This window comes from Engystomops pustulosus, chromosome 3 (genome assembly GCF_040894005.1).
Source record: "Engystomops pustulosus chromosome 3, aEngPut4.maternal, whole genome shotgun sequence".
Classification (NCBI taxonomy): domain Eukaryota; kingdom Metazoa; phylum Chordata; class Amphibia; order Anura; family Leptodactylidae; genus Engystomops; species Engystomops pustulosus.
In genome coordinates, this window is record NC_092413.1 from 28460857 (window position 1) to 28473804 (window position 12948).

The window sequence follows — 12948 nt, forward strand, 5'->3', positions numbered from 1 at the left end:
ACGTAATTTAAATTTGAGTAGCCCTGGCTGATGCGCTTGAATTGGATTCCAAAACGCAATAAGTAAACACTTCTCACACTTACTCATCCTTTCAATTTTTGAATAAATTGACAAGGAGGTGTGTCCAGAAACATCATCTAATCAGTATGGACAAGCTCAGAAATGTCTAGGAGAGTGGAACAACATATATTTACGAGCGGTTACTAATTAGATTTTCATGGCAGAATTATCTTGGCAGTCATTGCAGATATACTGATCAGATATTTGGTAAATAAAATCTATCATGATAAACCAGGGACATTACTCATGGACCCAGGCACTAAGACTGTGGTAATCTTCTTAGATTTGTTACCCTTGGTCTCCTTCCTTTTAAATTCAACTTTAAAAATTATGCTAATTATCTTGAAGGGCTCTGAGGATGTTACCAGAGCTCTTCTGTGCTATAGCTTCACAGGCTGTTACACTGTCTCCCCTGCCCCTCAGCACTCCCCCAGGCTTTTGTAATCTCACACATTGGGAGGGGGTAAGTGCTCCTGCACAATGGAACAGCTTGTGAAGCTACAGTATGAAGAGGCTCTAGTAACGCCCCCCAGAGCCATTCTGGTTCATTAGCAAATACATTCAGAATGAAGGAGGATATTGATAACAAATATAAGAATATTACCACAGTCTATGGATCTATGAGTAAGTGCCCCTGCTTTATTATGCTTTATATTGGTTTCCATTAAATCTGCTGCAACTGTGAATCACGACAATCAATCCAGTCCTCAGCAGCAAATCTTCTGCAATCCATTCCATAAGAATGGAACCAAAATCTGAAGAACATCAGAACTGCTACAGAATAATAAGATGAAAGGGAAAAAAATACAGCTTCAACTTTATTACAATAAAAAAATATTAATGAATGCTCTAGTAATACATACTATTTAAAAAATGTTTTCTATCTTGATAAAAAAAATCTGACTCTTAAGGGATAATACTATTAACAATCAATACTAACTTGATACATTTCCAGCGATGTCACTCCGCTGCTCCCAACATTTTGTTTACTGTACGGACATGATCATGTGACCATCTACAATGTGACTGCAACAGCCAATCACTGAGACAGCAACCGGTTAATAAACATGACATCACTGATGACCAAATACTACATACAGACCACAACATGGTGTCATCTTTTTTAATAATTAATAATAATTATTATCTTTTTCTAATAGTTATGGCATTGCTCCAATAATTAAGCCAAGGAGCAGAGCGGCCATTGCAGGATTGTGAAAATTTGTCATATCTAAGGCTTATTGATATTAATGCATAAGGAGGAGGAAAAATAAATTAGTCAGACGACATCTTTAATATACCTTAAATTACCAATTTTAATTGGGATCTCACCGGTATGACTTGGGTCTCTTGACACCTCTTCTGTAAGCTCTTGCATAAAGTCACATAAATAAGTCAGCCAATTATTGCACAAATACAATGGTGGATACCTCATGTCGGAAAGCACGAGCAAGGTAACGGGCACAACAGTATCTCTGAGCGGAGAGGAAACCGTAACCAACTAAACCTTTGAAGCTAATTTTTTTTATTTCAGAAACAAATAAAGCATATACTTCATTAAGTAAAGCAGCTTCTCTGTGCCCTTTTTTCTGCTTCTTTCTCCTGTAGTAAGTAGTGTATCTGAAGCCTTCTGAGATCCATCCACTTCAGACAGATAAGAAGGCCAATTATTAACTCTTTCCATACCAAAAGAATATAACACTTGATGATTCAGCTCTATAAAGAGATTAAAGAGATGACTACTTATTAAGAGTAAAGTCATTAGAGACTTTATCAGGTTTCTTTATCTCTCAGCTGCCAGTGAATACGGGTCAGAAAGCAGATTTATGCAAACTTCTCAATTAGGAGAAAAGCAGGGGAAAAAGAAGATACAAGAACTGATTTATTTAATAAAGTATATTACAAAGTTGACTATTATCAGCTGCACAATCAATTTATGCAATTTTGTTAAAAGTTTAGTTATGATTTAAAGGGGTTTACCCACGAGCAGAAGATAGGCCCTATTCAGAGGATAGAGCCTAACTTGCTGAACGGTGGGGGTCTCAGAGGGAACCCATCGGACCCCTCGTTTTTGTGATCTGTGGGAGTTTCATCACTGTGACACCTCCACCAATCAGCAAGTTAGGCCCTATCCTATAGATAAAGCCTAACTTCTGTTTGTGGGAAAACCCCTTTAAGGATTTAATTACTTTCACATTGTTGCTAAAGACCCCTTTAGGCCAGGTACACACAAGACGTATTGGCAGAGGGTTTGCTAACAGAGACTCACCTGCACCTTACCTGCTGTGATATACATTAGCAAGATAGTGGATAAGGTTTTACCAGAAAACACCCACATGCTGTCTTTTGAGTTTTTAGCTTTTCGACGCAAAGGTTAATAAGTAGCAGGCTTCTTGCTGTGATTGGGGGGAAGGGGTCTCGGCACAAATTGTACCCCATGTCATTTATGTGTGACAGCTGCCTGACGAAAAATAAGCTTCAACGTTACCCTATGGGGATGTGACCATAACAAATTAATTTTCATCAGTCTATTTGGAACGTCCGCATAACAAAAAAAATTACTTCATGAGCAAATTCTTCGATTCCTTATGAATATTTCAGTCCTTTTACATAAACAAACCGCGATCTCCTACAAAACAGAAATCCATTTCACAAGCTGACTACCAATATTGTTCTTTTCTCTAATCTTCATGTAATCCTATTGGGTGGGGGGGATGTGTTGGCGAGTCTCATCCGGCAGATCAGGCTGCTTGTATGGGAAATGCAAACAGGTGAAGACTTTGTTGGATCTTTAGATGTTGTGTGAAAATCGGGAGAGGTGGAGCTTGTCGATTAAACCAGTCCTGACCCCATGACCCTAAATACAGATACTGTTTGATGATTTATAACCCTACATCCGGAAAATATTAAAGACAGAAAGAAGGTGTCCAGTGTATTTTCTGTGCCTTGAATGATTATTTCTTTAGTATATTATCACTATGGAATGTTATAAATGTATCTCTTAATTACATATAAATAATAATGTAACTTCCAGCTCCGTAGCCCACCAGGATCAGCTGCATCGCCCCCTAGAAGTTTATACCCTTGGGCAAGGACCTTTGTTCCTGCAAGGTAAACAGCATGTGCGGCTCTGACGGTGCACAGCTTGAAAATCAATAATGGCTTGAAGGAAGCCACTAGAGACCCCTGGAAAGGTTAATATAGAGGCTCTCAACTAATTTCCTAAACTAACCCCCTCATCAGTGCACAGGTGTCTCCATGATTATAAAGAGAAAGTGTCCTTATGACTCATTTGTACACCTGTGCTCATATAGGAGAACAATCCGAAAACCTCAACTCTGGGGCTACGGGGGGCGCAGGACCTTATGGAAGCACATGTAATACATTATGAATAAAATTATAAGGCTGCAAATACTGTCACTTATTTGGGGGGTATTTAGAATGGAACAAAAAATAGGTAGAACATAAAGAGCTATTTGAATAAAATTTGAGTGAAAAACATGAGTTAGGCTATATTCACACTGCCGTTGCCCGCCCGTACCGTACCGTAGCGGGCAACGGCAGTGTACGGGGAGAGGAGGAGGAGGTGAGCGCAGCTCACCCCCGCCCCTCTCGATAGGAATTAATGGCGCACGGCCCCGTATTACGGGAAAAGATAGGACAGGTCCTATCTTTTTCCCGGGTACGGAACGGTACGTGCCGCACGTGTGCTGCACCGTACCGCTCCCGTAGGGTGCCGTGCGCCCATAGGAGTATATGGGGGACGTATATCGGCCGTATATACGTCGGCCGTATATACGTCCCCCATACGTTCGTGTGAATGTAGCCTTACATGGGTTGAGGGATATTACTGCACACTACAGAGTGGTCACACCATGGATTTACACTATAACTGTGCAAAAGTGATTACATTTATGGCCACCTTTAGTTTTCCAATCAATCCCTTGCTTAAAGGGGTTGGCCATATATGCAAAAGTTGACCAGGGCAAGTATAATACTCTAATAGGGTCATCCATATTGTAATACTTCCCCTTCTTCCCGGAGAAGAAATAGGTCACAAGACCAGGCAGCAGTTTTCGGGACTTCTGTGCCGTCCCGTGTCCTGTGGACTTTATAATAACAAAAGTCATTACATTTATGGCCATCTGTAACTGTACCATCATCCTCTTGCTTGAAGGATCCAATTTTATCATCTAAACTGAGGGAAACATATTAGGGCTCATTCTATTGGGCGTTTTTTTTTTTTAAGTTAAGATGCTGTCACACAGAGTGTTCTTGGACAGTTCTTGGACCATTTTTAAACGTATGCGCTTTGTATGTTTGTATGTGTGATTCGCAAGACATTGCTATTATTTCAGGGCTTGTACTACATAAAACTCATAAATTTCCCCCCTTATTTCTACGAGAAAAAAAACACAACATGCTACTTATTCACACCTGTGAACCACAGACAACCATAGAAGCCAAGAAATATGGACAGTACACAAATGTCCTTTCTTTCTCAGATTTTTCTGGGGAACAAAGGTTTTTGGCAATTTTTGCCAAACATCTTTCTTTTAAAGAAGTGAAAAAATTAGATGCCCTACAAACATGAAGCGAACAAATGCAGATACCCAACTTGGTCTCAAACCAGACACACCTATTTGACAATAGGTGTAAGTGTGCACCTAAATTTAACATAAGTCTTCTGGCACATGAATTTGCTGGCCTTCAGCTGTGAAAAACAGGCGGTTTTTCTTCCGTTTTTCATCAGTTTGCAGCTGTGTTTTGTCTGTTCCAAAAACATACGTGTGTCATGTACATCTAGCTTAAAGAGGTTGTCCACTTTCAGCAAATAACAGAAATTTTTTGTGTTGTGAAAAGTTTTACATTTTTCCAATATTCTTTCTGCATTAATTCTTCCCGGTTTTCTAGATCTCTGCTTGCTGTCCTACTATAAAAAGCTTCTATGTTAACGTCCACTTGATAGAAAGATGTCCATGGTCATGTGATAGATGTGCACCAGTTATTAGTATCACAGAGAGTAATCAGAGCCGTTCGTGCACCATGTCCATCACAAGACCGTGGACAGATTTCTATACAATAAAAGTAAACCTGGAAGCTTTCTATAGAAGGACAGCAAGCAGAGATCTAGAAAACCGTGAGGAATTGATACAGAAAGTATATTACAAAATTATCTAACATATTTTTACACAAACGTGTATCAATTATTTGCTGAAAGTGGACAACCCCTTTAAGTGTTGTTCATAGCCCACCTGCATCTAGGCTAAGAGTGTGGTCACACGTGGCATAAGACATGAGTATTTTATATGTTACTATGCAGTTGCCTGGTTTGAAAGTGTTTTTCTTCATTGCTGGAAGAGTAAGCAGCTGTGAAAATGTTAATGTTACACTTCCAGCAATGAAGAAAACCACCCAGCTGCATGGTAACATGTAAAAAAGCGTTGAAAACACCACTCTTAGGGTGCGGTCACACGTTCCACTAGCGCACCAGGGGAAAGGGGTCGGTTTGTGGGACTCGATCAAATATGCACTTCCAGTAAAACTCAGGCGACCGGTAACCAGCACCCGGTGTCTAACATTTACGCAAATACAAGACACCCGGTGCTGGTTACCGATTGCATGCGTATCACTGGAAACGCATATGCAATCAACCCAAGTTCCCCCTAAAGTGCGCTAGCATTTAATTAGGAAACACAACTCTATCGGAGTGTGTAACCGCTGCCTGAGTGTTGTTCATAGGTCACCTTATAGGTGTCATTAAGATGGATTGGCTTATGTGTATACACACAGCAAGTATAGTTGCCTAACATGCTGCACATAAACAGCCACAATATTGGATGTTGTTGGAACTATTGAGAGAAAATCCTGATCATCTTTTTGCACTTTTTAGCAGGCTTCGTTCTATTTTGTGAAAAATATGCAAGTTTTAGATTAGATTACCTACTTTAGGTAAGATTTATGCTGTGACTATTGCTATTTGCACTATATTTACTCCATCAGGGGAATCTTCACCTTATCGGACATAGTTAGGATACGCTCCACGGCTTACGAATATCTATATTACACCTCGTCCATGACTTTTTCATTTACCCAATTCCTTCCAGATTAGACTAGTCATACATTATGAATGACTGAGGCCGGGTTTATCATCGTCACGGCTCTTGTGATTTAATTTAGATGTTTATTTCCAAACAGAGTGTCCTGCGGAGAAGCCTATGGTGCGCCATCTGTAGAGATCATTATGTCACCGCCTCAGTGTGTTCCCTGCTCTGAACTCCTAGGGTTTGTATTGTCACACACTTGTTTTAAAAAACAAAGCTGCTTTACTCCAAATCTGACCGGGCCGCACCCATTGATGGACATCTGTCTTTTTTTTTTCTTGTGCAGCAACAGATATTATCCCTTGGGTAACACCCGTAACCAAGAGGAATTTTAATGTCCACTGCCTCATTAATGGCAGGCAACAACCTGGAAATGTCCATGGAGGGATGTAACATGTTTATAATTAGGAGATAGAGGCGTCATCAAAAAGAAAAGAAATAAAAAATTGCAGATTGTACCAAACAATGAAAGAAAGGCAGCCCCCGACACACCTGATGGAATACAGAATTCTGAATTCAGATTTTCTTCGTGAGTGGACTGTCTTACAAATGTTCCCCTGTAACTCCTCGTAGAAGTATCTCAACTAAAGCCATAGTTATCAAACTAACAACCTGGCGTAACCATTACCCTTGTCTAAGGGATGCGTGCAAACACAGTCTTGTTCTGACTGAGGGTTTTGCAAAAACACAGGTAGGTATGTGCGCGCTGCCCCCATGACTAGCATGGATAAATGGACTCAAAAGTGTATTTTAAGGTCGTATTTTTTTGTAGCGGACGACGCGTTTCAAGAACGAATTGTCCTCTTCATCAGGTCCAATAACAATACACACTAAAAAACATAATAAACAAGACAGAAAAATAGTATAAACTAAATAAGTAAGCTAAATAAACAAGTTGAACCAAAAAGTACATAAAAATGACCAGTGGATATAAAGTATATAAAAATATATAAATCTATAAGTATACATAGGTGAATAAAAAGTATGCATAATACTAATTAAAAAAAAAATATATATTTTTGCAAGTAAGGAATACATATTAAATAAATAATAAACATACAATAGTAGATATTCTAAAAGTGTGTGTGTGTGTGTGTGTGTGTGTGTGTGTTATAGATTATTATTCAGAAATGTCGAGGAGGAAAAACAGGGAAACGTCACATTGGCCCAGACTTACCCTGTACTATATCCGACACAACACAAATTTTGGCACTGCAGGGGGGGCGTTCCGGTGCTCAGCTAATCTGTGTGTCAGATTTAACATGCTAAGTCCAACAGAAGTGTGTTGCACGCCCAATGTTAAAGGTGCACCAAATGAGTGGGGCAGTGCACAATTCCAGAATCTGGCGCCCCCTGCACGCTACACAGGCAACTGCACACAGTGCAGTTTGCACAAGTCTTAATAAATGTGCCCCTTTATGTTGTTCTTACATAGAATGACCCAAAAGGTCACTAAAAAGAAAAAACAAAAACAGGAGTGGTGACTATGTAACAAGCCCTCTCTGTGATGGGTATAATATATAAGGAACGAGGGATGGCCCCCATCTTAGCAATAGATAGATAGACATGGAGAATAAGGCGTAACAGCGAAGTCTGCGTGTTGTTCTCTTTGGACATTTTTTCAATTTTTATTTTTCTACTATTCAAGAAAGAAGATTTTATAAGCTACGCTTTCTGAATTTGCAGATAAGTGCCGAGATCGATTCCGTTTATTGTCCAGTGATGTGTTGAAACCACTACATGGATCTGCAAGCGACTGGCTAGAAGGGCGAGCTGGATCCACGCACAGTGCGATTTTATGTTTCTATTTAATTAACATGTAAACCTGGTTGAACCCTTTTATACAAAATGAAAAATGATCAACAGATAAAAACCTCCATTTAGTCATTAAGGTCCCCCTACACCTCCATCATATGTCATGTGTTAATACTGTATGTCTGACTTATAACTCTCCCTATTCCCTCAGATATGGAAGATAGCTGAAAATGCAACAATTTCCTTTAAAAAGAACTGAATGGCACAAAACCTGTGTGAAACCAGCCATAGGGAGACCCATTCTATTCCACTGAAAAATTTGAGTGGATCCGCATTACAATTACCGTATTTGACAGCATCCACTATGTCCATAACATATCAGCTCATTCTCTCTCTATATATATCATAATATATATATGTGATCATGTCTTCATTACAGCGTCATGTGGCCTAGTTATTACACCACTGATATCAGGTATTGCTTACGTATATATGTTCAGTTATAATAGACTACGGTAATCGGATTATGTCTGCAGGTTACTCAATAGTGATTCACCAACACAAATCCATTCCAATTTCACATGATTACATATACACATCTGAGGAACATTCCAGATTTCCATAATTTATTGCCACATCAAGGGAGAACACTGAATACCAAGCCTATACTGGATGCACTACTGCCAAATATTCAGCATGTGTAGTTTTATTTGCACCCATACAGCCGAATAGAAGTTACAGTGGCCCCTTACTATTAGGAGGATAGAGAATGGCTTCTCCCATCATTACCGATGGACCAGTAATCCATCAGAGTTGCATTTCTCTGTGCACTATGGGTAGATGTGCCATTGCAGTTGCTTATTTTTGTCAAAAAATTTCGATAAATTGTATAATTTGTTAATTTGTGCCAAATGCTCTATAACAAGATTCCTGAATAAAAGGACTCTATGTATATTCTTCTCAGCTCCTCCTGCTCTATAACATGCTGCCTACAGATAGGACACTATGTACAATCTTCTCAGCTCCTCCTGCTCTATAACCTGCTGCCTTCAGATAGGACATTATGTACAATCTGCTCAGCTCCTCCTGCTCTATAACATGCTGCCTACAGATAGGACACTATGTACAATCTTCTCAGCTCCTCCTGCTCTATAACCTGCTGCCTTCAGATAGGACACTATGTACAATCTGCTCAGCTCCTCCTGCTCTATAACATGCTGCCTACAGATAGGACACTATGTACAATCTGCTCAGATCCTCCTGCTCTATAACATCCTGCCTGCAGATAGGACACTATGTACAATCTGCTCAGCTCCTCCTGCTCTAGACTATGCTGCCTGCAGATAAGACACTATCTGGTCGCAGATCGTACTTTCGTCGGACTTTGCACCTTTTTCGCGGATTACACGGCTTAGACAGTTATCTAACAGGTTTTTGCGCTGTGATTGTGTCACACGCAATATTTTTTGGCGCAGGTGCACTGGCTTCCATGCAACACAATTTAGGGTACCATCTGACGATCCGACTGATGAGGTCTGAGCGCAGGATTTAACTTTCAAATTGTGTGACAACCCAAAGCACTTACATGCACCATAAAATAGAAGGTGGACCTGAGCGGGGAAGCGACACATGCAGGATATCGGGCGTACGATCTTAGTTAATCGTGGCAGTTGTGCATTATACAAGGACAATGCACTTTCGGAAACTACAGGTGGAATGTAAGAAAATATGCCCCTATGTGCGATCTCAGCCCCTCCTGCTTTATCACATGTACATGTTGCCTGCAGATAGGACACTGCATAGAATCTGCTCAACTCCTCCTGCTCTGTAACATGCTGCCTGCAGATAGGACACTGCATAGAATCTGCTCAACTCCTCCTGCTCTGTAACATGCTGCCTGCAGATAGGACACTGCATAGAATCTGCTCAACTCCTCCTGCTCTGTAACATGCTGCCTGCAGATAGGACACTATGTACAATCTATTCAACTCCTACTGCTCTATAGCAAGCTGCCTGCCGATATAACACTAAATACAGTCTGCTCAGCTCCTCCAGCTCTATAACTTGTTGCCTGCAGATAGTAAACTATATACAATCTGCTCAGCTCCTCCTGCTCTATAACAAGATTCCTGAATAAAAGGACTCTATGTATATTCTTCTCAGCTCCTCCTGCTGTATAACCTGCTGCCTTCAGATAGGACACTATGTACAATCAGCTAAGCTCTTCCTGCTGTATAACATGCTGCCTGAAGAAAGGGCACTGTATACTATCTGCTCCTACCTACAGATTACAATGCTTTTTCATACTACAGATTCCCTATGTAGAGGTCCAACCTACGGGATCTCGATTGATTATCCAAACCCAGAGGCCGTGGCTGTTCTCCTAGCGCTGCTACCTCTTTCTGTATGCATTCGGTGGACATGACTTTTGTGATAACCACTGGCCTATTCTAAAGATAAACTATTCATTTTAAAGACATCATGTGAATGTATTGACCCCTATAGTAATGTTTAGATTAAATTCATAAAAACAAACTGGCAAAAAAAAAAAAAAAATCAACACCCATAAAAACTATATCTATCTATTTAGCTGTATCCTGTAAAATCCGCGTTCCATTTTTACTTTAAGAAGTTTTATAAAGAAGTAAACTTGACAATCTACACTCGGCAATTCCTTCCTTTTAAAAGTTAAGCTTCAATCTAATAAAACCGTTCTAGCCACATTTTTTCCCTTTAACATTCGGCCTGTTCCCGGGAGAATGAACGCTAAACCAAGTGCTGTGAACCTGTGGGTGACAGAAAAGATAAAATGATAATTTGCCAGACACTTTAACTTGAAAGAGCATGTCAATGTCAGGCCTCGGTTCTCTGGACTGGAAACGGGAGTTTATCTTGCGCTGCCGTGGCTCGCGTTCAGGTGGTTCTGTGCATTTTTTACATTAGGAGGTAACTTTGCGGTGGACGGCTATGCTGAACGTACAAGTCAATATGGAATAGGGGTCTTGAACTGAAACAGCCTGAAAAATGTATGAGATGCTCTCATCTCTTCCTCGCAGATGGGTTTTCCTTCCAGGCAAAAATCAAATGTAATATACTGAGACCTAAATTAAACACTTGCTCCAAAACAGCACTGCAGATGCAAAGCCCCTGATACTAGGAAACACATTACCTGTAAACCTGGCACCAGAGAGATGCCACTTTATTCATGTCCAATTTTCCTGCCAATCACCGGGAGATTTTGTTTTTGAGGCATTTTTTATGAAACTAATCACAATGACTCCTGGTTCAGCACGGAGAGCCATCATTATAGTGCACACATATTAGGGAGAAAATATGCAATATACAAACTACTTCTAAGTCATCTGCTGAAATGTTTATGTAGTGTCCAAAGATTACACTTAAAGGGGTTCATCAAATAATTGGTATTGTTTGTGTAACAAAGTTATAACATATTTCAATATCCATTTCACTCCGCTTTCTACATCTCTGCTTGCTTCTATAGGAAGCTTCATTGTTTACTTCCTGTCAACATGACATGACAATGGATATAACGAGCCGTGCACCTGTGTGACATCACATGACAATGGATATAACGAGCCGTGCACCTGTGTGACATCACATGACAATGGATATAACGAGCCATGCACCTGTGTGACATCACATGACAATGGATATAACGAGCCATGCACCTGTGAGACATCACATGACCAGGGATATAACGAGCCATGCACCTGTGTGACATCACATGATAGTGGATATAACAAGCCGTGCACCTGTGTGACATCACATGACTAGGGATATAACGAGCCATGCACCTGTGTGACATCACATGACTAGGGATATAACGAGCCGTGCACCTATGTGACATCCACAGGAAGTAAACAATGAAGCTTCCTGTAGAATGACAGCAAGCAGAGATAGAAAACTGCATGGAATTAATACATATTGGACTTTTCATCATACAAACAATAACATTTACTTGCTGAAATGTGTAAGGTTTTGTCTAGCTCAGCGATGGAGAAGCTTTTAGAGACAAGAGTGCCCAAACTGCAACCCAAAACTTATTTATCGCCAAGCGCTAACAAAATGAAGCCCCTGCCCTGCTTAATTTTTGGGGTCCTTTTACTGTTAACGAGAAAAAAAGAAAAGTTAGGCTGTTACTTTTGATAATTACTCATGTTTTTCATATCATACTCACTGATGAAATATTACCAATAAATGATTACTAAACAAATTTACCACACAAGGCTCAAATAATACCATCACACCATGAGTGAATAACTGTTTTATTGCCTCCGAATGTTTGAGTGCCCCCTCTTAAATTTTTTACCTCCTGCCATAGTTTCAGTGCATCCTCTCAAGGGTTGCTCCCCCTACCTGCCTCTAATGGCTCCCCTTTTAAAGGACACCTGTCAGGGCCACTTGGGACAATAAAAGGGGTTGTCCGAGTTATAAAAAAAATATATATATATGTGGCCGGGAGCGGGCTGCCTAAAACAATACAGCTGTACTTACATTCCGGTGCCCTCCAGTATCCAGCGCTGCCGTCGCTCCGGTCCGGGCGCCATGTAAACAAACATGGCCGGAGGAGCAGTGCTGGACTCAGCATCCGGACGGCCGTGGCTGGGTACGCCTATCCATCCCTATACACAGCATTGTGTATGGGGGCCGGAAGGTTGTCGGGTCCGGCCGAAGCAGAATGCATGGCGCCCGGACCGGAGCGACAGCAGCGCTGGATACCGGAGGGCACCGGAAGGTAAGTACAGCTTTATTGTTTTAGGCAGCCCACTCCCGGCCACATATATATTTTTTTCAAAACTCGGACAACCCCTTTAACCACCCACCGGTCCTTATGGACTGGTGGATTGGTGTCCCAAATCACGCTTTAGATAGTCCTCTGTGCCCAATATTAAAATAAGAAACCTTTATACTTACCTCAGTCCGGGGCTCTGGATGTCTGTACAGTCACACAATGAAGCTACACCCCGGCTTCACTGCACATGAACCATGGATACAAGGCTTGTGAAAT

The 12948-nt window shown here is 40.8% G+C and overlaps 1 protein-coding gene across 5 annotated transcripts in view; it reads right to left on the reverse strand.

Annotated features, from left to right (window-relative positions):
- The window catches only part of WDPCP (WD repeat containing planar cell polarity effector), a 217873-nt gene that overhangs the window by 128490 nt on the left and 76435 nt on the right, over positions 1 to 12948 (reverse strand). The window lies entirely within an intron of this gene.